Source organism: Dasypus novemcinctus, chromosome 4 (assembly GCF_030445035.2).
Source record: "Dasypus novemcinctus isolate mDasNov1 chromosome 4, mDasNov1.1.hap2, whole genome shotgun sequence".
Lineage (NCBI taxonomy): Eukaryota > Metazoa > Chordata > Mammalia > Cingulata > Dasypodidae > Dasypus > Dasypus novemcinctus.
The window spans coordinates 157,273,760-157,299,700 of NC_080676.1; the positions used below are offsets into that span (position 1 = coordinate 157,273,760).

A 25,941-nucleotide genomic window follows, 5' to 3' on the forward strand; every position below is an offset into this window, starting at 1 on the left:
TTCCTTGTCCCCATTGCCATCAAACTTGGCCATGTGACTTTTTAGGCCAGTACAATGTGAGTGGAAGTGATGTGTGTCTCTTCTGGACTGGAGCTGTGAGAGCTTTGTTCACCCCTTGCACTTTCCCCTCTGCCACGAGGCTAGCATGTCCTGAATGGAAGCTCTTTCTTCAGCTTGGATCCCAGGCTGAAACAACAAGTAACAGACTGGGCAAAGCATGAACAAGAAGTAAACCTTTAGGGAAGCGGACTTGGTCCAGTGGTTAGGGCGTCCGTCTACCACATGGGAGGTCCGCGGTTCAAACTCCAGGCCTCCTTGACCCGTGTGCAGCTGGCCCATGCGCAGAGCTGATGCGCGCAAGGAGTGCCGTGCCACGCGGGGGTGTCCCCGCATAGGGGAGCCCCATGTGCAAGGAGTGCACCCCATAAGGACAGCCGCCCAGCACAAAAGAAAGTGCAGCCTGCCCAGGAATGGTGCCGCACACACAGAGAGCTGACACAACAAGATGACGCAACAGCAACAAAAAGAAACACAGATTCCTGTGCCGCTGACAACAACAGAAGCTGACAAAGAAGAACACGCAGCAGATGGACACAGAGAAGAGACAACTGGGGCCGGGGGAGGGGGAAGGGGAGAGAAATAAAATAAATAAATCTTAAAAAAAAAAAAGAAGTAAACCTTTATTGTTGGCCTCTGAGGTTTGTTTGTTACCACAGCATAACACAACAAAAGCTGACTGATAGAGTTCCAGTGACTCTGGCAGCCAGGACTGGGAGAAGAAGTGTTCTCTGTCTTCTGCATGGACCCAGCAAGCTCCCTGGATCCCAGACACCTGCTGTCTGGGCCACCCCTGAAGATGGCACCCTTGGCCCAGACATGGCCATCTCCCCAGATGGCCAGCAGTGGTGACACGAAGACACACTACCCTCTGGCTGCTTGTGGGCTGAAGACATGCACAAGGAGGCTTGAGTGGGAGGGCCAGGCGTGTGGTCTTGACCAGTGGCCCAATGCTGTGCATGTGCTCAGGTGCTGGGAGGAGCATCTGCACCAAAGGCCTGCGTGAGGACGTTCACCGCAGCTTCACTCACGATTGCCGCAGACAGGAAATGACCCGAATGGCTGCTGACAGTAGGAAGAACTTTTTAAACATCGTGGTCTTCAGGCAATGGAATACAACACAGCAGTGAAAAAGAATGGACTGCTCCCACAAGGCAAAAGCATCTCACAGACATGCCGTTGAACGAAAGAAGCCGCCTCCCCGAGAGTACTACACACTGTAGGGTTCCACGGAAGCTCGAGAACAGGCTGCTTTACGGTGGTCAAGGCCAGATGAGTAGTTAGTTAGCATGGGTGGGAGGGACCTGCCGGGGCCTTAGAAATGCTATCGTGATGTGGGTGGTGGTTACCCAAGGATAGACTGATAGTTACTGGGGTATGTGTTTAATGCTTGTGCACTTTACAGTATGGAATTCAGGCCTTGCTTTTAAAAAAAAAAAAAAGGGGGAAAGAAAAGAAGGCACTTCTCAGACGTCCTCTGTCCTAGTTTGGGTTCTTCCAGGAGCAGACCCTGAAAGTGGAATTGGAAGCACATGGTTTCGTATTTTAGAAGTATAAGTGGGTGGGAGGGTCAGGGCAGGGAGAGCGGCCAGTAAAGGGTGCTGTTAGGTGGCTGCTTGAGGGGGTGCTGAGGCTTAATTCCACAGGGCACCTTGGGGAAAGGAGGCAGGGCACACATCTTAGAATTATCCTGTTTGGGGGTGCTGGGAGCTGGGGTATTTCTACACCTGCTCTGGAGTCAGTGGCTGAGGTGGGGGAAGAAGGGGGGGGAAATTTCCTGTACTTCTGGCCTTTAGGCTGCTGGACTGGGAGCACCCTGAAAGGGGCATGGGTGCGCTCTGGCCCTGTCCATGACACCCCCACGTGAAGTCTATTAAGAAACCACACCATGATGCAAACGACTCATGAAATGGTTTTAACGGAAATGTGTATTTAATTCCACCCCCATCTACACACATTTGAAAAACAGGCATTCGGGTGTTTGTGAGAACAGCATTCATTTCAATTCCCAAAGCCCTTGGAAAAACTCTGTGCCTCCTGGGGGGGAGGGTCTTTGGTCCCCAGGATTCAGCGTCTTGGCCACTAGCTCTCTGTCAGCTGCCCCCGCCCCTGCCTGGGCCAGAGTTACAGTGTGATGACTCTGTAAGACCATCTCGTTTGCCTGACGATGGCATCGCGGTAGTGTTCTGACAGAAGGAATTACCAGGGTACCTGGTGCCAGCAGTGCTAGCTGGGGAGGAGACCTGCTTGTCATAGTCTCTCTCCTGCCCTCGTTGCTCCAGAACCATTGCCCACTGGCCCTGAGGGAGTCGGCATCAGTGAAGGCCACTCACCATCCTCTCCAGCAGCTGCTCCCGGTGGGTTCTTCGTGTGGTCGTGCAGGTGCCACACACACCCTGACGCTGTGCTGTTTGGACCCCTGTGACCCGAGTTTTCAACATGCGGGGGAGTCATTTGGCCTCCCCTGGGCTCAGACCCAGCAGCCACCTGGACTGTGAGCAGGGCGCTGTGACAAAGAGCCCCGGGGTGTGAAATATGCTTGTGCGGGGGACGAAATCCCCAGGAACGCCTTGGTGGGGTGGGGAGAGAGGCGATTTTCCTTTTGGGATAACTTAAAAGAGTTCCCATTTGTGCCTTTGGGGGACAGATTCACCTTGCCGTCAACGTCAATTCCAGCTACTCCCCATTTAAGACAAAGTCTCTACGAAGTAACTCAGATAATTCAGGGTCTTCAAGTCTCTTCCTGGCTTGAGCCTTGGGCAATTCCAGGAGTGTCCGCTCCCGGTCTGCCCACTCTGATAACCCCCTTTCCTGGTGCTGGCGAGGCCCCCAACCATCCCACCCAGTGCTGGTCAGGGAGATTCAGCTTCCTATTTACCCCACAGCCTATGGCCGCAGGAGCCCCCGCCCTGCACCTCCAGGGCCTGCCCCACCCCAGGCACCAGGAATCCTCACTTGTGGGAGGAGGGGCACCCGGCTTGCCTCAGTGGCAAACAGTGCGGCAAGTGGTGACACCGCTGCTGCCCACTGGGTCTAGACAAGGTGACCACGCCTGACTAGGCCTTTGCTGCTAACGGCTGGCCGGCGCTGCCCTCCCCCTTCCTATCTCCCGCCTAGCCCAGCTCTCACTTCCCCTCCCCCCTCCCTTAAACCTAATCTCTTAGTATGCTGTTTGCCCAGCAACAGCTTACAACCACCTATCAGCTTAGTAACAGCTTCAGCCTATCAAGAGTTAGCACATACTCTACTGGCCAATCACTAGCCCAATGCCAGAACATTGCCTTATATGGAAACAGCATTTGCCCTAGCCAATCAGAACCCGCCACACCACTCCCCAATCCTATAAATCTGCATCCCCTTCAGCAATAAACCAGACTTGTGCCATCAGCCTGTCTCGGCGACTTCTTCCTGGGTCGTGCGCCCTCCACGCCTTCGGAGCCCCCGAGGGAAGCCTCAGCGGCCGTACAAGGCTTTCTTCCCCAAGCCAGGGACCCCTCTCGTCCCACAACGGGACCCCACTCGTCCCTTAACAGGGACCCCGCTCGTCCCACAACGGGACCCCACTCGTCCCTTAACAGGGACCCCTCTCGTCCCACAACGGGACCCCACTCGTCCCTTAACAGGGACCCCGCTCGTTCCACAACGGGACCCCTCTCGTCCCACAACGGGACCCCACTCGTCCCTTAACAGGGACCCCGTTTCGTCCCTCACTCACTCCTCCTTGGTCTTGGTTTTTTGTTGTTGTTGTTATTTTGTTTTCCTGATTGATTTGCTTGTTTTGTTTTTGTTAGGAGGCACTGGGGACCGAACCCGGGACTTCCCATGCGGGAAGCAGGCGCTCAACTGCTTGAGCCACATCCGCTCCTCAAGATTCAGTTTTAAAGCTGCTTAAGGGCTCTTCTCTAAGAAGTCTTTTCTTCTGCTTGTCATGTAAAAAGAAAACAGCCTACTTTGTCTTTCAAAGATTCTTTTATTTCCTTCTCTTCTTCCTTATCTCCTCCCTCCCTCCCCTTCCAAAATCTCTCCAGGTGCTGTAAATCTAAAAGAATTTCTCTTTATGATGCCTAATCAAGTGCAGAAACTGGTGAGAAATCGTGCACCCAAGGAAGAGCAAGGCTGGATATGCGAGTTCAATCAGATGGAAGAGGCTGGCTGTGCAAACGAAGGGACAAGAGGGAAACGGAGAGGGCCAGAATGAGGGATGCCAGGCAAAGGGGCTGAAGAAGGAACCAGGGTGGGAAAGAGCTGAAACGCCGTGGGACAGAAGGACAAGCCCACGTGTGCTGCGGGGACGGGGGCGGTGAACATGGCCCCCCGGGCCCCTCCAGGCTCCAAGAAGGCACAAGGAAAGAGGCAGGTGGCGGTCCCCAGGGCAGAGCCTCCGAGAGGCCTGGCTGAGTATGGATGCGGCCCCCTTTTCCCTGGGGCCTCAGTCCCTTGCCTTTCTTCCAACTGGAATGGCCCCAGGAAGCCCCCGCTGCCTCCCCTGCCCTCGGCCTCCCCGAGTCCCCCATACCGGCAGCTGCAGCAGCTCTGGGACTCAGGGCAGCCTTGGCCCTACCTTTGGGGGCTCGAGAAAGTGCCCGGAGGGCTGGAAATACGACATAGAAGTGCGGGGCCCACTTGGACCAGGGGAGAAGAAAAGAGAAGGTGCCTCCTCCCCACCCAGAGCCCCGCCCGACCAGCAGGGCTGGAATTCCCATCTCCCTCCCCTGCCTTGCCTGGGCGTCTTGGCTGCAGGCTGTTTCCCAGGGCACCCAGGCCGAAGGGGCAGCGTGTGCGTAAGAAGCGCATTGATTTTCCAGCATGGGTATTAGAAGCAGAACCCTCCTCGCTCTCCTGGTTGAAAAGTACAGCAGAGAGAGAAAAAGGAAGGAAAAAAAAATCAAGTTAAAGTCTAACTTTGGGACCAAACAATCACGTGGAGAGAGAAGCAGCTGCGGGAAAGAGCGCGAACGTTTCCATCGCTGCTGAGGCCTGATGCCCTGGAGGGAGCGACCTTCCATCTTCATGTCAACAGGTCTGATTTCTTCCTCGAGCGGCACGAAAATGAATAGCCCTGCGCCGCCGAGGGGACCCGCTCGCCAGTGGAAGGGCTGGGGCTGGCTCGTGGCAAGGAGCCCCCGCCAGCCCGCCGCTCCCCTGCCTCCCACCCCCCTCCTTTCGGCTCCTTTGGGCCAAAGGGCCTCCAACCCAGCCACGGCTGAGATGAAACTGTCAGTGCTTCCATTTAAAAGCCATTTGTGAAAGGCTCATAAATCACGCCTTCGAAAACGCGTGCCTCATTATAAGTCAGCACAGAACAACTCTGTTCAGCTATTTAAATAACTGAGTGTATAGTAGGTGGTTTGTTTTCTCAGTGGGGGCCAAATTTAAGAGGGCTTTGCATCCTTCTTTACGTTGTTGGTGTTAATAAAACCAGGAATAAGTATAGGCGTTGCTCCAAATGTTAAATCGCTATTGTCAGAATAAGCAAGAGGTGACTGAACATGCAGTGTGATTTTTAGGGGATCCAGAGAGCTCGAATCCCCAATACCCCTTCCCTCCTGTCCCTGCAAAACAACTAGGCCAATGTCTCAAATTCTACACTTAGAGCTTCCTTCCTTTGGATTTACCCTGGCTAAAGTGCCTAATATTGCTGGCAGAGGTGACACTTGAAGCACGATTTTATTTGCACGTTTATCCTAACATTTCCTAAGAACAAGCGTTATGGTGGGACTCTAGCCCCTGATAGGATAAGCAGATTTTCCTATAGAGTGAAGATGAACAATCAAAGGCAAGGCTGAGAGAAGCAGATGCAGCTCAAGCAGCTGGGCTCCCGCCTACCACACGGGAGGTTGCAGGTTCAGTTCCCAGTGCCCTCTAAAGATGATGAGCAAGACAGCAAGCTGGCATGACGGGCTGCCACAGCTAGCTGACGTAACAAGTGGACAAGTGAGATGATGCAACCAAGAGACACAGTAAGGAAGCACAATGAGAGACACAACAAACAGGGAGCAGAGGTGGCTCAAATGATTGGGCACCTCCCTCCCTGCGGGAAACCCCAGGTTCAGTTTCTGGTGCCTCCTAAAAAGAAGATGAGCAGACAGCGAGTGCAAGCAGTGTGTGTATTTGGGTGGGGGGGGAGTAAATGAAGATAAATCTTTTTAAAAAGTTTTAAAAATTAAAAGCAAAGGCAAGGCTGAGACCCCAGCTATGTCTGGAGAAAGTCCTTTGTAACTCTAATTCTACGGGAAAACTAAAATGTGTTAAGCGCTTACTATGTGTCCAGGGTTCCTCCACATAGATCATCTCATTTAATCCTCACATCAACCAGTGAGGCTGGCGCCAAAGCTCCCACACTTACAAGTGGATTTGAATCTAAAAGACTGCAAATAAGCCTATCTGTTCAGGTCCAAAGTAAAGTCACACTAGCTATCCAAGTGTGCATGTGCGTGTAAAGTTAAGGTGTACACAGAACTGGAGATGAGCACTCCTGGTTATGTGCCTGGGGAACCAGTTTGTTCCACAACATCCAGACGCCAAGCATGACACATTCCTGGAGGTAGAAGAAGTCCCCAGGGATACTCCAAAACAGACAGGCAGACAGACAGACGAAGGAAAGCTGAGCTCAAATCGAGCAAGGATGGTGCGGGGGAGGAAAGGAGGTAGATGGGGCCACCAGGCTTCGGTGACCAGAGGCTGAGCAGGACTCAGCAGGGAGGCTCAGGCACCGGCTGCAAGGCAGGGAGCCAGGGCTGGAGAATTGGGGTTTGAGTGGCAGGCACTGGCAGAACCCACGGCCACAGGCCCGGGCCGGGGCTGCCCGGAAGCAGGGTCTCACAGAGGGACCTGGACCTGAGACTCTTACTCCAAGAAAAAAAGTCCTTGAGGAAGGAGAGGGGGCTTCCCCAGCTATGGCAAAAGCAGAGATAGAGCCTTGTGATGGTTTGAGATTATTTAGGAATCCCCAAAAGGGAAAGAATATGTTTGTAAACTAAGCTATTCCTCTGGCTGTGATACCCTGTGATTATATTAAATTCAGATGAGAGGACTTGGATTAGATGGCCTGTGAAGATGGCTTTGAGGGAAGTGGATTGGCTCCACTGATAGAGGGTCCGCCTACCACACGGGAGGTCCAGGGTTCAAACCCAGGGCCTCCTGGCCCATGTAGTGAGCTGGTCCACGCGCAGTGCTGATGTGCTCAAGGAGTGCCCTGCCACGCAGGGGTGTCCCCCGTGTAGGGGAGCCCCACATGCCAGGAGTGCACCCTGTAAGGAGAGCCACCCAGCATGAAAGAAAGTGCAGCCTGCCCAGGAATGGCGCCACACACACGGAGAGCTGACACAGCAGGATGATGCAACCAAAAGAGACACAGATTCCCGGGGCTGCTGATAAGGATAGAAGCAGTCACAGAAGAACACACAGCAAATGGCCACAGAGAGCAGACAACTGGGGGGGGGGGGTGTGGGGAGAGAAGTAAATAAATCTTTAAAAAAAAAAAAAGAATAGGATGAAAGAAGAAAGGGCACAATCAGGGAACAAGAATGAGCTCTTAGAAATAAGCGATGTGAGAGCTAAAATGAAAAATAAAATAGCCCCACTGGAAGATGGAGTTGAAAATGTATCCCAGACACTAGATAAAAATGACCAAGATAAACTAGAAAAGAAAAAATATGAAAAGAGCATCAGAAATTAAAGCAGAAGTCAACCTCCAACAAAAGGAGATCTAGAGAGACAGAAAATCCAGAGCGGAAATTGTAAAATAATCCCTAAACAACTGTCACCATTGAAGAGCATGATTTCTGCCTGGAACAGGTCAGAGCATCCAGTGAATGTGCAGGGTTTATGGGAGGAGCCTCACACTTAGAATAAAGAAATGACCTTAAGAGTTGTCAGAGAGAAAAACATTTTTCTACATTTTAGAAATTAGAATGTCAACTTCTTAAGAGCAACACTAGAAAATGGATTACAGTAAAAGAATACCTTAAAAAGTCTGGAGAAATTTTTCCAACCCAGAATTCCATAACTGGCCATACCATTAACTCAAGACTGAGGGTAGAAGAAAGTGACAGACATGCAAAATCTCACAACTTTGGCCTCCCACGCATCCTTTCTCAGGAAGCAAATTGAGGATGTCCTTTACCAAATGGAAAATACACTAAGTAAGATAAAGGGATACAACAGAGAGAGAGACAGAGAAGAACAAAGACAGAGTTCAGACATAGGCAGCTCAAGGTACCAGAGCCCCAGCAGAGTTTGATGAAGAATGGGTTCTTAACATAGTCTCAAAGTGCCTCCTCACAAAAATACTTATTAATTACAAAGGGGAAAGGAGTAAATTTACAGCTGAGAAGTCTGTTCTCAAATGTTCAAAGTTAACATCAACAGTAACAGGGAAAATTAAAACAACTTACCATTTGAAAGGATGCAATGAGAAGAGCACAGAAAATGCCAAAAACGTGTTAGCTGGATCTCATCATGAGAAACATCAGACAGAGAAGCTGGGGAACTGTTTCAGATTAAAAGAATCTAACAAAACATGACAACTAAATGCAGTGCATGGTCCTGGACTGGATCCTGGATTGGGAGAAGCAATTATAAATGACAATATTGAGAAAATTGATAAAATTTGAATATAGACCCTGGATTAAATAATAGTGGTGTTTCAGCAGTAAATCTCCTAATTTTAATAATTGCATTGAAATTATATAAGAAGATATTCTTGTCCTTAGGGAAGATATATTAAAACATGTAGGGATAAGGGTAAATGATGTCTCCAACTAAATTGCAAATGATTCTGAGAGAGAGTGAAAATGATTCATCAAATGGGGCAAAATGTAAACAATTAGTGAATCTAGGAGAAGGATATATGAGAGTGTCCTGTACTATTCTTGGAACATTTCTGTAAATTTAACACTATATAAAAATAAAATGTTATAAAAAGCTTCATTCATTTCATTTTAAAAGTTTACATTTTATGCTTAAAATATAGTTTATTAAAGTAGTACATGAACTGAAAGGCAACATAACAGAGAGATTAAAGAGTAGGGATCCAGAGTCAGACTGTAGGTGAATAAACATCTCCAACCCTCATTTTCCTCATCTGTTAAATGGACTAAAAATAGTGCCTATCCCATAGGTTCTCAAAGCAATTCATCTGAGACATTTACCCAGAAATCTGGAGGCATAAGCCAAGAATAAAAGAAATGCCGCCAAATACCACCAATTGTACACTTTGGATGTATTGTATGCTTTATTAATATATATCAATAAAGCTGATTTATTTTTGAAAAAAAAAAGAAATGCCATATTTGGACTTTCATTTCTACCTGTGAAGGAGTGGCTTGTATCAGAACAAACTTTTTACCAATAACAACTATAACATCTGGACAAAATATGAAAGACAGTCATTTGATTACTTCAGAGAATAACCAAGACACCCAGAATTTAATTCTGGAGAGTCTTAGAGTGAAAGGTAACACATTGAGATGAGTCACACAGTAGCCACTACTTTTTTTTTCCCTTGGAGCATTACCAATTTGATGCACAGACCATAGATAATGAGTAAAAAGCAGCAGCCTAGACCTTGTATCAGTCTCACTGGGCTGAGAAGTTTTTTTTAAAAAATGAGCTTAGGACTACCAAGGACCTGTGGGGCAAAAATCCCAGAAAAAGACCTTGTGGAGAAATGTGAACTTGACATCCTTTGTGGCTTTTGCTTGAGCTATTGGCTGCCCAGGGCATGAAGCTGAAAAACAAAACAGAAAGCTACTATTAAGAGACAAAAACTCTATGCAGAAATTTTAATACACTCATGCACAGACCTGCTAGAGGGGAGGAACCCTGGACAACACTCCAGGCTATCCACTGATACCTCAGCAGGATTGTGCCTTAAGAGAAAGGGAAATCAGATTTAGTCTTAACTCCAAACTAAATCTTCTCAAAGGTACAAAATACAGAGAACTGCATATAACACATGCAGCACAGTGAAAAGATCTTACACAGGAGAATTGGACTGCAGAAGTGAGGCGATAAAATGGGGAAAGTGGTAGTTGAAGACGTACTGACAGAATTTTCCAAAACTGACAAAAGATATTAAACCACTGATTTGAGAAGCTTTCCCAACTTCAAGCAGGATACATACAAAGAAAATTACTTCTAGGCAAATCATATAAAAACTGATGAAAACCAAAATTTTAAAGTAGCTAATGAAATAGAAAAAAAAACACCTTACATTCAAAGGATAAGACTGACAACTGACTTTTCAACAGGAACAACAGAAGCCAAAGACAATGGAATAGAAGGGAATCTATTTAATCTTGTGGGGAATGAGGGTGAGTAGCTACAGAAACATGCAGCAGGGAAGCAGACTTGGCCCAATGGATAGGGCATCCGTCTACCACATGGGAGGTCCACAGTTCAAACCCAGGGCCTCCTTGACCCATGTGGAGCTGGCCCATGTGCAGTGCTGATGTGTGCAAGGAGTGTCGTGCCACATAGGGGCACATAGGGGAACCCCACATGCAAGGAGTGCACCCCGTAAGGAGAGCTGCTCAGCACGAAGGAGAGTGCAGCCTGCCCAAGAATGGCGCCGCATACATGGAGAGCTGACACAACAAGATGACAGAACAAAAAGAAACACAGATTCCCGGTGCCACTGATAAGGATTGAAGCGGTCACAGAAGAACACACAGTGAATGGATACAGAGAGCAGACAACCGGGGGGGGGGGGGTGGGAAGGGGAGAGAAATAAATAAAAATAAATCTTAAAAAAAAAAATGCAGCAAACATCATACTTAATGATAAAATATTGAAAGAATTCCCCTGGATATCAGTAATGAGGAAAGCATGTCTGCTCTTACTGCTTTGAGGGCAAGCATGCAAAAGTTTGGCTCTCAGAACTGGCCGCCTCCGAGGTCTGAGGCACGAAATACGCCTCCCTTGGTTGGCCCCTCGGGACGAGGTATGCACCTACGCCTCCCCACAGGGGAAACTCACGCAAGCCCCCTCACACCACCTCCGTCTGGGCCAATCTCAGGGCCTCCTACCTCGTAAAGACACGCCTGCTCTCTTCCACCTCTCAGCGAGCTACCCAGCTCAGCCCTCTCAAATTCAAGCTCTCCCTAGTAACTACTGACCAGCCTAGTAGACGGGTTCTGCTTCTATGCCCTTATAAGGTAACAACAGCTAATCTAGCCTATCAGAACCCAATCACCCTCCACCAATCCCCTCTCTTCATACTCTATAAAACTGCTTGTACTTCCTCAATAAAGTAGACCTGCGCCATCCGCCTCATCTCCACAGTTGTCCTTCGAGCCACTGTGTGTCCTCTCACGCCTGCGCCTCCCCACCCCGAGCCCCCTGTCTAGAGAAGCGGGGGCTCCTCACCTCACTGCTTATATTCAAAATTGTATTGGAGGTCCTAGTCAGTGTAAGAAGGAAAAAATTAAGTAAAATAAAAAGATATAAGGATTATGCACACTCAGAAATGAAATTATCAATATGGCAACATAAGACATCCCCAAAAAGTCTCCCATCAGAAACAAGTAATGAAAGTACAAATCCCCCATGTTTGAACTCTAGAGGACAACAGATATTGGAGAAAGACTCCAGAAATGCTGAAATGAAGAGGAAAAAACACCAAAAAAACCATAAGAGATCTTTGATTGGACCTGGGAGTTCAGACTCTGCCCCCTCACATGGTCCCACACAGGTTAAGAGTCACACAGCAGCAGCACAGCCTTGGTTCCTCCTGTTATGGATTCAGATCACATACTTACACAGCATCAGTAATGCAAAACCCCACGCATATCCAGGCACAGGGCTCCAAGGTCACACAGAGCCAGGGCAGAACCCAAGCAGGTAGCAAGCACATACATGAAAAAGGGTCCCCATGAAACAAAAGAGATCTACGGTGAAACTGTTGGCAAGAGGTGCACAACAGAGACCCAATCTGGTCTCTATTTGCTGGATCACCTACAGAAAAATGGGCATTAAGCACTGACACCATCTGACTCCCTGGAGCAGGACACCATAACATGGAAACAAAAAAGACCAGTCTTATAGAAGAACTATTGACAGGGATGCACACATCCAACCTGGTTTCTAATTTCCAGATCACCTAAACAAAACAAAACAAGAAGTGGGTGTTTTTGAATGCTTACTCCATCTGGATTCCTTGGATGGGATGCCCTAATGTGGAAGTTACCGGAGATAGAAAAGTTTCAAGGAAAAAAGGGAAAACTGAATTGTTGTATGGCAGGACAGGCCCAAGACTGAAAAGTGTAATGAAAAGGGGGTAAGGGAGCACAGAGTGAGGGAGAGCAGTTAAGCAAATCATAAGAGCTGGGGAGAAAATTATGCACAATTAATAGAAATTATGCACAAATAATAGAAAATTATGCACAAAATCAAACAAACCCCTGGAGAAGGAATAGGGGAAAGAAGCCTCTGGAGATGAAACAATTACACATAAAAGGGCAGTCCTAAAAGTTGTGCCACATGTCCAGGGCAAGAAACAGGTGCAGAGAATCTGAACAGTTAAGCACAGGCTGACCTACAGTTTCAGTATAAGCTGGACCAAGCACTGAACAAGAACCTTAACACATAGCCAATCTAAAATAAAATGTTAGGCAAGAGAAAGAAACTGACTTTCAGAGTTAGCTCATCAAAACAATTAGATGCCCAGACATCAGCAAAAAAATCACAATGCATACCAAGAAACGAGAAGATATGGCTCAGTCAAGAGAACAAATTAAAACTTCAGAGAAGACATAGTCTTTGGAACAACTAATCAAAAAAGTCCAAACAAATCTCCTAAATCAATTCAAGGAGATGAAGGAAAACACAGATAGAAATAAAGTAAATAAGGATATAAAGCTAAAAAATATTAAGAAAACAATGTGTGAACAAAAAGAAGAGTCAGAAAGTTTAAAAAAAGACAACAGAAATTATGGGGATGAAAGGCATAATAGTGTGGATTAAAATAAACTGGATGCATGCTGCAGCAGATTTGAACAGGTAGAAGAAAGAATCAACAAAATAGAAGACAGGACAACTGAAATCAAGAAGTCAGAACTACAGATAGAAAAGAATAGGAAAAAAAAAAATGAGCATGTATCAGGGACATGAGTAGCAGCATGAAGTATACAAACATATACATTATGGGTGTCCCAGAAGGAGAAGAGAAGGAAAGGGGGCAGAAAGAATAAGTGAGGAAATGATTGCAGAAAATGTCCCAAATCTTATGAAAGATAAACATATATATATCTCTCCAAGAAGTATAACATATTCCAAACAGGATAAGCTCTAATAGCCCTACTCCAAGATACATACTAATCAGAATGTCAAATGCCAATAATAAAGAGAATTCTGAAAGCAGCAAGAGAAATGTGATTCATCATATTCAAAGGATCCTCAATAAGACTAAGTGCTGATTTCTCATCAGAAACCGTGAAGGTGAGAATGCAACAGTATAATATATTTAAGGTAATGAAAGAGAAAATCTGCCAGTAAAAAATTCTTTATCTGGTAAAACTATCCTTCAAAAATGAGGGAGAGGACACCAAAAGCAGACAGCAAGTGCAAAAACAATGGACGGGGGAGGATAAATGAGTAAATCTTTTTTTTTTTAAATGAGAGAGAGTTTAAGAGTCACAAATAAACAAACCCTGATAGTTCACATCATAAGATCTGTTCCACAAGAATTGCTAAAGGGAGTTCTTCTGATTGGAAGGAAAAGATGAGAGTGACTTGTAGCAACATGAAGAAGTAAACATCTTCAGTAAAGGTAACTAAATGGGTCAATGCGAAACCTAATAGGACTGTATCCTCAACTCTACTCTTTAGCTCCTAAAAGAACTGGAAAGCAATTAAATAATAAACAATAAAACATAATCATATTTCCTGATAACAGGCACACAAAAAGAGAGGTAATGTGGGACAAAAACAACATAAAGAGGGAAGTGGAATTGGGCCAATGGATAGGGAATCTGCCTACCACATGGGAGGTCCACGGTTCAAACCCCAGGCCTCCTTGACCCATGTGCAGCTGGCCCATGCGCAGTGCTGATGTGCGCAAGGAGTGCCGTGCCACGCAGGGGTGTCCCCCACGTAGGGGAGCCCCACCCGCAAGGAGTGCACCCTGTAAGGAGAGCCGTTCAGTGCAAAAGAAAGTGCAGCCTGCCCAAGAATGGCACTGCACACACGGAGAGCTGACACAACAACAAGATGATGCAACAAAGAGAAACACAGATTGCCAGTGCCACTGATGGGACAGAAGCGGTCACAGAAGAACACACGGTGAATGCACACAGAGAGCAGACAACTGGGGGTGGGGGGTAGGGGAGAGAAATAAATTTTAAAAAATCTTTTTAAAAAAACAACATAAAGAGGGGAGAGAGAATGTATATGCTATTGCAGTTAAGTTGGTATCTTTTCAAACTAGTTGGACAGACTTAAGTTGCAAAACACAAACCCCAGGGTAAAACCACAAAGAAAGTTTTAAAAACTATACAGAAATAGAAACGAGAAAGGGATCAATTAGATACACCACAAAAGATCAATAATACCAAAAAGGAGGCTACAATATAGGAAAAGAGATTATATATATGTATATATATAAGACAAAAAGCAAAAGACAAATGTCTGAGGGTAATCCTACCTTTACAGTAATCTGAATGTAGATGGATTAAACACCCCAATTAAGACACATATTGGCAGAATGGATTTTTTTGAAATCATGACCCAATTACATGTTGTTTACAAGAGACTTGCCTTAGACCCAAAGCCACAAACAGGTTGAAAATGAAAGAATGGAAAATGATAATTTATACAAATAGTAACCAAAATACAGCTGGAGTAGCAATGCTAATATCAGACAAAATAGACTTTAAGTCAAAAGTTGTTATAAGAGACAAAGAATGACACTATCTATGAATGAAAAGGTCAATCCATCAATAAGAAATAACAATCATAAATATTTATGCATCTAACCACAGTGCCCTAAAATACATGAGGCAAACATAGGCAAAACTGAAGGGAGAAAGAGACACCTCTACAGTAACAGTTGGACACTTCAACATGCCACTTTCTTCAATAGGTATAATATCTAGACAGAAGATCAACAAGGAAACAGAGAACTTGAATAATATGGCAACGACATATAAAGAGCTTTGCACCCTAAAACAGCAGGATATGTACTCTTCTCAAGTGCACATGGATTGTTCTGACGAATAGACCACATGTCTCAATAAATTTTAAAAGTTTGAAATTACACAAAGCATCTTCTCTGACTACAATAGAATGAAGCTAGAAATCAGTAAAAGGTGGGAAGAGGAAAATCCACAAATTAAATAATAATCTCTTAAACAATCATGGGTCTTATATTTTTTTAGATAACATTTTTTGTAATCTAAATATCTTCAAAAAATACAATAAAAAATAAATGCTCATAAAAATATCAGTGAGTCAAAGAAAAAATCACAAGGGAAATCAGGAAATATCTTGAGACAAATGAAAATGAGAACACAACGTATCAAAACTCATGGGGCATAACAAAACCCATGCACAGAGAGAAGTTTATAGCCCTAAATGTTTAAACTAAAAAAGAAGAAAGAGTTCAAATCAATGATCTAACTGCACACCTGGAGTTACCAGAAAAAGAAGAGCAAACTAAACCCAAAGCAAGCAGGAGAAAAGAAATAACAAAGAAGAAAGGATAAATAATAAAATAGTGGGAAAAAACCACACAGAGATTAACAAAACCAAAATGTAGTGCTTTGAAAAGATCCATAAAATTGACAAAACTTTAGCTAGATTGACAACAAGGAAAAGAAGAGTATACAAATAATTAAAATCAGAAATGAAATGGGGAACATTACTAATGACCCCACAAAAATAAAGGATAAGAGGATACTACGAACAAATTTATGCCAACAAAATTAAACAACCTAGATGAAATGGACCAGTTCCTAGAAAAATATAAACAACCTACATTGATTTTAGAAGAAATAGAATATCTCAACAAATGAATTTTGAGAATGTACAAGAGATTGAATCAGTAATCAAAAACTTCCCATCAAAGAAAAGCCCAGGACCAGATGGCTTCACAAGTGAATTCTACCAATCATTCCAAGAAGAATTAATACCAATCCTACTCAAACTCTTCCAAAAAACTGAAAAGAAGCACTCACTACCTAACTCATTCTATGTGGCCAACATCACCTTACTACCAAAGCCAGATAAAGATACCATGAGAAAGTAAATTGTCCCTTATGAACATACATGCCAAAATTCTCAACAAAATACTAGCAAACCAAAAACCAACAGTACGTTAAGAAAATCAGACACATTGATTAAGTGGTATTTATCCCAGGTATGCAAAGGTGGTTCAACATATGAAAATCAATTAATGTAATAGACCACATTAACAGAACAAAGGGGGAAAAAACACACGATAATCTCATTTGACACAGAAAAAGGCATTTGACCAAATCCAAATTTGCAAATATCTGAGTGATAGAAAACACTCAGAAAAAGAGCAATTAAAGGAAACTTCCTTAACATGACAAAGGGCATAAATGAAAAACCCATTGCTAACATCATACTCAATCATTGAAGACTGAAGCTTTTCCTCTAAGATCTGGAACAAGACAAGGATGTCCACTGTGACCACTCTTATTCAACACGGGACTGGAAGTTCTAGCCATAGTAATTAGATAAGAAAAAGAAATAAAAGGCATCAAAATTGGAAAAGAAGAAAAACTTTCTCTATTTGCAGATGACAAGATCCTATACAAAGAAAATTCTGAAAAATCTATAACAAAACTATTAGAGCTTATAAACAAACTCAGCAAAGTAGTGAGGTACAAGATCAACACATAAAAATCAGTAGCATTTTTATATACTAGCAATGAATGATCTGAGGAGGAAATCAAGAAAAAAAATTCCATTTACCTAAAAGAAGCAAATATCTAGGAATAAATTTAATCAAGGATATAAAATACCCATACACAGGAAACTGCAAAGCATTGCTAAAAGAAATCAAAGAAGACTTAAATAAATGGAAGAACAGTCTGTGTTCATGTATTGGAAAACTAAATATCATTAAGATGTCAATTCTACCCAAAATGATTTATAGATTCAATGCAAACCCAATCAAATTTCCAACAGCCTAATTTGCAGAAATGGAAAAGCCGATTAACAAATTTATTTTGAAGGGTAAGGGGTCTCAAATAGCCAAAAACATCTCAAGAAAAAAGAACTAAGTCAGAGGACTCATACTTGCTGACTTTAAAACATTACAAAGCTACAGTGGTCAAAACAGGATGGTACTGGCACAGCAATAGATGTATTGCTCAATGGAATAGAATTGAGAGTTCAGAAATAGACCCTCATGTACATGGCCAACTGATTTTTGGCAAGGTGGCAAAGGCCACTCAATTCAGAAATAATAGTCTCTTCAACAAATGGTGCTGAGATAATTGGATATTCATATGCAAAAGAATGAGAGAGGACCCCTATTTCACACCATATACAAAGATTAACTCAAAATGGATCACATACCTGAATATAATAACCAGGACTATAAAACTCCTAGAAAAAAACGTAGGGGGCATCAGGACCTGTGTTAAGCAATGGTTTCTTAGACCTTATCCCAAAAGCACAGGCCTCAAAAGAGTAAAATAGATAAATGAGACTTTGTTGAAATTTTAAAACTTTTGGACATCAAAGGACTTCATCAAGAAAGTAAAAAGACAATGTACAGAATGGGAGAAAATATTTGGAAACCATATATCTGTTAAGGGTTCAATATCCAGATTCTATAAAGAAATCCTACAACTCAACAACTAAAAGACAAAAACCCAATAAAAAAATGGTCAAAAAAAGTTGGATAGGCATTTCTTCAGAGATATACAAATGGGCAAAAAAGCACATGAAAATATGCTCAAAATCATAAGCTATCAAAACCATAATGAGACACCACTTTATAACCACTAGAATGGCAACTATTTTTTTTAATGAAAAAAAAAAGTGTTGGAGAGACTATGGAGAAGCAGGAATATTCACTCATTGTTGGTGGGAAGGTAAAATGGTGCAGACTCTGTGGGAAAGTTTGGCAGTTCCTCAAAATGTTTGGCAGTTCCTCAAAATGTTAAGTATAGAATTACCATGACTTGACAATCCCACGTCTGGAAAAACACTCAAAAAATTGAAAGCAGAGATTCAGATATTTGCACACCAATGTTCAGAGTGGCATTATTCACAATTGCCAAAAGATGGTAGCCACCCAAGTGCCCATCAACAGAAGAATGGATAAACAAAACGTATTATATACATACAGTGAGATATTATGCAGTTGTGAAAAAGAATAAGGTTCTGATGCATGTGATAGCATGGATAAACCTTAAGGACCTGACGTTGAGTGAAATAACCAGATACAAAAGGACAATATCATATAATCTCACTGATATGAAATAAACAGCATAAGCCAATTCATGATGTCAAAAACTAGCATACAGGTTAGCAGGGACTAAGGTGGGTTAGGGAAGGGGGAATTAATGCTTCACTAGTACAGAATTTCTGGTGTGGGAAAGGATGCTGGTGATAGTTGTACAACATTGTGAAAGTATATCTAAGTACACACTGAATTATATATCTGAGTGTGCTTACGGGGAAATTCTGGGTTGCATGTGTTACTGAATAAAATAATTTTTTAAAGATATAAGGATTGTAATGGAAAAAATTGTTATTATTTTCAGACAATATGGCACAGAGGTTGTAACCCCTTGGGGGGCCACCCATGTACTGTGGCTGAGATAGCAGGCCTTTGGGAAGGAGAGACGCCCAGCTCTTCTGAGCCCCTCCTGGCCAGGGCACAGTGCACGGACCTAGTGGCTGGTGGGTGGGGGAACCTGGAAGCTGATGGGCAGTATATGGGAATACCAAGTCACAGGGTAGGCCTTGGGCATCTGTTAGGTTCTATACAAACCGAAGGTGTCCCCATGACAGAGGGACCATAATACTAAATAGCAAATAAAAACACTGTGACAGGGCGAGAGAGAGAGTCTACAGAAGAAAGGAAAAGGTTTCTATTTGGTACCTTCAATGGTGCTGATAACTGCTAGATAGATATCTAGTTAGGGACTGTATCAGATTCAGATTTGAAGTTCTTGGCAAGACTTTTATACGGAGGCACAGGAAACCTCTTGGTCGCTCTGGGAGATCTCTCTCTCATATTAACTATTTATTTACCCTTAGATATAATTCTAATATTGTATTACCACCATCTCATACCTGCTATTTAACTGATTGAGTCTAAAAACTTTCAGAACAGCTAATGATTCCCTTCTAGCTATACTGTATTGCATAAGGTCCACAATTTCCTTTCTCCATTTTCCACTAACTTTTATGAACTAAGGAAAACACAATAAAACATTCAAAGAATTATGCAAACCCCACTGAATAACCAAGGAAAGCAGCCTGCTTAACCTACTGCAGACTGGCAGGGAACACCATCGGGGGACAGCTCCGAATGGTCCTTCACTGGCTGACGCAGCTGAGACCAGCACGATGAGTACTGCTCAGTGGATGAGTAGTTACTGTACAAAGTCAAATGCATGACAGTCATGTCTGTGGTCTAGACACGTAAGGTATACAGATGCCATTTTGCATCCTGAATCTGTGCTTTGCTGGAGACTCCTTCTGTCCTAGGTGATCCCAGGGCAGCTGCAAATGAAGCTGAGGCATTACTCCTGCCAAAAGGAATAGCATAGAACTTTCTTCCTCCCTACCAGGATACAACGGAGAAAGCTAGGTAGACAGCATGGAAGCCCTACTGGTTATACACTTCCTTAATTCAAGTAATTGATACTCAAACCATGCATCTTTCAACTCAGAATATCTAGGGACATGCAAATGTTTTGTTTATTTATGGTTCTTGCCATAGCCTTTTAGCTGTTATTATCAGTGATAGTTACGCTTAATGCATGAATTCTGGGAAAATTTGATTGATATGACCTGTCATTGGTATTTTTAATGAATAGCTCAGAATTATCAGAGTAGACTCTTTAATAGTGGAAATTCTCTGCAAGCATATTTTGTAGAGAGGAAGTCTCTACAAAGTAAATAACTCACTGAGTTCCCCCACAGAAAAGGAAAGTTCTTTGAAAGAATAGCCTTCAGCTTTGGCTCAAGTTCCTCCTGACCCATTAAATTGTAACAGGGCACTGGTCATTGAAAGCTAAAATTAACACTCCGTGGGTGTAGCCAGGGAGTTCTGATCTCTCTGGTGGGAACCGGTCCCTGCTTCTGTGACAGATCAGCATCGCTGATGTTGCCATGAAAAAAAGTAAGAAGACTGCGTGTCCTGCCTTAGCTTTTCCAACAGTTGCCATGTCAGCAGCCTGCTTGGCCTCTGCTAATAACCACATTTTGGACAGACTCAATCCCCAAATATTTATTGGCCATGTACTATGTGCCTGGTCCAATGCTGGGAGCTGAGGATAAAGAGGAACATGAGACAGACAAGAGTATGTAGCCCCCAGGATGCCACGTCACGTCAGCAAGAGCTGGATTCCACTCCCAGCTGTCCTTCACGAGCTGTGTGGAACGAACCTGTGGTCTTTTAGAAATGGCCAGAAAGGAAGAAGGGGGAGCTGGAATGGGAGACCACATGACTGTAATTTCTTCTTTCTTCTAATGGGGCGTGTAATTTGCATAGAGTTATGTATAGTACAGAAATCAGAAGTGCACGGTTTGGTGAATGGTTCACTGACTTTCATGTCACCACAACAAGATCAAGAAAGAGGACATCTCTAGCTCTCCAGGAGATACCATTTGAAAGTGAAAATACCTAAAATCAAATCACAGAACTTCTGTTAGGTAACCTGAAAATACCTAAAATCAAATCACAGAACTTCTGTTAGGTAACCACAAGCAGTCCCGCCCTTCTTCACAGCCATTTCCTAGGTGGTGGAGATGGATTTATCATCCCGCTCTTTCCTCCTGTGATGGACACACACATCTACGCTGGCCACTGGTGCAGTGATACAGATAGAGGCTGTCGACCCAGCTTGGAATGGAGTTTGAGGGTGCACCGAGGTAAATGGCCAACGCAAGGATGAAATCTACAATCCTGCCTTCCTTTTAATATCGAATCCAAATGTATACCAACCAGGCCTGGTTTTCTCTATGTAATAAAATTTAGTAACTATTTCTCACTAAATTACTGCATGGTAAAATAAAAATTGGAAAAAGTAAATTGCAAGATTATTTGTAGTCTTACTACACAAAGACACTACATTCTGAGTAATTTCCTTCTGGTATTTTTTTTTTTTTTCTAGCTATAGTTTTGCTATCCTGGTTCTACTCAACTCTGTCATACAATAGGTAGAGTTTTGTAGTCTTGGCATGATTTCCAAATTACATCAGCCAGGGTTCAGTTGTCAATAACAGAAATTACTTTAAGGTGAAAGGGAATTAACAGAGGGTCTTAGGTGCTTACAAAATTGCCAGAAGGGCCAGAGGAGCTGGCTGTAGGCTGGTCCCAGGGAAGAGTAACTCTGCAAATCTGGATGCCAGGGCAGCTGCCAGCACTGAGGAGTTTGGGGGACCAGGAAGCTACCACTGTAAGTGTTGAATCCAGCAATACTCTCCGTAGCTATGATCCAGGGATTGGAAAACCACCATGGAGCTGTTGCCTTCAGAGCAGAGCCACCAGGACCTCTGCTAATGCTGCCACACACACGCGTGCAAAAAGTCTTCACTGCTGGTGCCCACCAGAGCAAATCACAAAGGCAGCAGAGTTGTGGCTTCCCCCATGCTTCTCCCATAAGTGCCTTCAACTGGCCAAGCCTAATTCATATCAGAAACCTAGCTGCAAGGGAATCTGGGCAATAAAATTGTCAGCTTTCCAGGATGCGCACAACAGAAAAGTCTTTACCATATCAAGTTATTACATATGCTTTTAAAATAACGTGTTTAACTTTTCACTGGAGATATATATATATGTATAATATTAAACTCTGGAAACAAACTATTCTACATTGAACCAACCTCTGACCCATGTAGAATAGTTTGTTTCCAGAGTTTAATATTATACATATTAATACAGGCATATCTTGGAGATATTGTGGGTTCAGTTCCAGACCACAACAATAAAGCAAATATGAGAATAAAGTGAGTCACATGAATTTGCAGGTGTCTCAGTGCATGTAAAAGTTATGTTTACACTATACTGGATTCTATTAGGTATGCAATAGCATCATCATATCTAAAGCTTAATTAAAATGTGGCACAGAGACACGAAGTGAGCATATGCTGTTGGAAAAATGATGCTGATAGACTTGCTTGACACAGGGTTGCCACAAAACTTCAATTTGTAAGAAAAGCACTAGCTGCAAAGCACCATAAAATGAAGCACACTAAAGCAAGTATGCCTGTACTCCATAGTTCAATATTATAAATACTCTGATAATAATGCCATTAGTAATAGCTACCAATGATCTAATACTTCCTTCTCCCAAGAAACATGCTAGGCAGCGCCCCCCCTTTTTTTTCTTGGTTAAAACTCACAGCCTCCTTATGAAGAAATCATTATCCCCATTGAACAGAATAACAAAACTGAGGATCAGCAAGAAGTCAAACCTAGATTTGACACCAAACCATGTGCCCTGTCAAAGATTGAATTATATACTCTAATTTAGACATGCTCCTAATCTTAATCCTCATTTCTGTGACTATGAGCCCATTATAAATAGGACCTCTTGAAGACGCAACTTTCAGTTAAGGTGTGGACAACTAAAACAGGATGGGCCTTAATCCCTTATGCAGGAGGCCTTATAAAGTGAACCCGGAAGTCACAGAAGCGAGAAAGGAGAGGACATCGCCATGTGATGATGACGGGAGGTGGAAGTGTGAGCCAGGGAACTCCAAGGATTGCTAGCAGCCCACAACAGAAGGTGGCTGCTCTTTGGAGAGGAAGCGAGCCTTGCTGAGTCTAGCTTCAAAACTGCAAGCCCACTGATCCCCTTTGTTGAAGCCAACCCAGTGTGCACTGTCATAGCAGCATGGCAAACCAAAACATACCCTTAACCATTTTGTAATGCTGCCAAAAGGCTTTTTTCATATTTGAAATGATTTCCATAGGACAAATAACCCAAAAGAGAATGACAGGTTCAAAAGCTGTGGACATTTTTCAGGCTGTTGATACACATGAGCAGGCCAGATTCTCAGTCAAAGTCACTATCAGGACTCAGCAGGGCTCCAAGGCGGGGACTCACTTTTACCCAGAGAACGCCTGGCTTGGGGCCTCGCACACTGTGGACATTCTTCAATGTTTCTGTTCTTTTTTAAAAATATATATATATCTTTTATTTTTAAAAAAACTTTTGATTACATAAATGTTAAATAAAAAATATAGGAGATTCCCGTATGCCCGACTCCCACCCTGACCCACCCTTTCCTATATTAACAACATCCTTCATTAGTGTGGTACATTTGTTACAACTGATGAGCCCATACAGAAGCATTGGGAGCAGGAGCATGTGTGCAAGTAGGAATGTGTGAGGACTTCCCAATCCCAAGACTGGCATGCCTTTCAATGCATAAAGTACAAGTTGCTTCTAAGCCCAGCTCTAGACTGCACATGTCAGACAATAATTTGCTTTCTTTAGCCCCCTTCACACAGCTGGTGATTCACCGGACAAGCCCACAATCTAGTAGCTGAGAAGGAAGAGAACTCCAATTACCTCATAAGTCTTGCAACAGTGCAGTCGAGTGGCGGTGCATGTGCCGGAAATTGCATCTATTCTTTCAGGTAAATAGGAGCATATTTTAACAAAATGAAACTACTTCAGATTGGATTATTTAATGTTAATTGCCTAACTAAATAATTATTCCCCACATAAATATTAGCAATTTTCTGTATTGTCAACATCCGCCACTGCCCAAAGGAAGTTAGACTATAAACCCAATGCCTCAGATGCTGTATTAACTGGTTTTGGTCACTAAATAAGTAGCCTTAATAAAATATGGATTAGAGTGGGGGGAAAAAGTAGCCTTTACTAAGCACCATCTTGCTTTCCTACCAGGAAGTAGTCTATATTCCCATAACAACCAACTGAAGGCTTTGTGCTAATAATATCCTGGAATATCCATGTACCGCTTTTCTCTACCAAGCAAAATTTGGGAAGTTTGGTATGGTTGGTCTTGGGAATTTCACTATTAAGGTGCCAAAAAATCTGTCACACTTCAGTTGGCCTATATCCAAGTGGGCCTAGGTGCCAATGGATCCATTCTTTCGTTCAGACTATGCCAAACTAGGTCTTCCAAGCTTTTAATCCCCCTCAAAAAACAAATCCTACTTATTTAAGGTACTCCATTTAAGTATCACCCTACCCACAGTCTTAGTTTGCATGAGCTGCTATGACAAATACCACAAGATGGGTTGGCTTAACAATGGGACTTCATTGCTCATGTTTTCGGAGGTGAGAAGATTTGCTTCACCTGGGGTTGCTCATCTTGTGCGCTGGCATGCCGGCAATCCTGGGGACACCTTGGCTCTCCTGCCCCATGCCGATGTCCTCTCCTTTCTCACTCCTGCAACTTCCAGGTCCTCTTTATAAAGGTTCCAGCACTCCAGATTCAGACCCACCCTCCTTCAATTGGGCCACCCCTTAGCTAAAAATCACATCTTCAAGAGGTCCTCTTTACAATGGGTTCACACCCACAGGAGTACAGATTAGGGTTAACACACGTGTTTTTTTTTTTCTTTCTGGAGTACATAATCCAGTCTATCACACCACCTCTTGGACAATACCATCTACCTTTAAAAGGATGGACTTGTCACTTGCAGTATCAATACGAAAAACATTTCAAAAAGCACTCGTGTCCTTTTCAGCTCATGAGTGTGTATTCTCACATGTGTAGAGTTGTGTCAGAGCCTCCTGGCATGTCCAGGAAGGCTGGGAGACAATATTCCCCAACCAAACCTTATTTATTTTATTTATTCCATGTGGCCTAAAAACATATTTAACACAATGTGTAATCATTTTTCTGGTGACTTCTAGGAGTCATCTTTAAATGACAAATGATGTTTTGAGAGATGCTCCTGAGAAATTTGACCCAAGGTTTTCTTGCTTGCCATCACATAAAGTATCCGAAGCCACGCAGCTTTCGTGACAAACGCCATCACCTTTTAAACCTGAAAGCTCCATCAGCCATCTCTGCTGAGAATGAGGTTCTCAATTCACACATACAGTCACTGAGAAATTCAGATCAACAAATACAACTAGAAAAAATGCATTTATTCTCATTGTTAGAAGGATTTTTGTACAAATACATATTTTTTGAAACTTCTCTCAGGGCTTTTTCCTTGTCTTCTAGCTAGGAAGCTTCTCGATCATGAAGATATTACCTTTCTCCCCTCAACTGAAGGTGTTCAGTCTTTAACTGCTATGCTCCTAACGCCCTTAGTTCAATCAAGGCGACTCAGAAATTAAAACGTTTGTGCAAGACAACGAGAGCAAGTATCCGTTTCTTGGATTACCTTTCAGAAAAATCCAACTGCTGGGTCTCAAAAAATCCTGCAGAGTCCAACTAACATACCCCTGAAAAGCGGGTAGCAGGGTCAGCCTTGGGATTACAGCTCGGTTTGATTGTTCCGTGTAGTTCTCCTGGGCTCCCCTTCCTTCCCTACATCACACTTGACAGTTCCTCCAGAAACGATGGTGCAATCATCAGGTTAAGCAGAAACATAAAGAAGTCGATTAGCTTTCAACGGAGCAGGCTTTCTATGCTTAAATAGGGCGGTATTTTCCTTACGGAGATTTCGAGAAACACTAGATATTTTGCGCGGGTAGCAACGATGTCGATATTTTTCCTCCCCCACCGCCAACTCTC

The 25,941-nt window shown here is 43.5% G+C and overlaps 1 long non-coding RNA gene across 1 annotated transcript in view; it reads right to left on the bottom strand.

Moving 5' to 3' along the window:
* Nucleotides 1-25,941, bottom strand: part of LOC105744261 (uncharacterized) — a 45,995-nt gene that overhangs the window by 13,299 nt on the left and 6,755 nt on the right. The window lies entirely within an intron of this gene.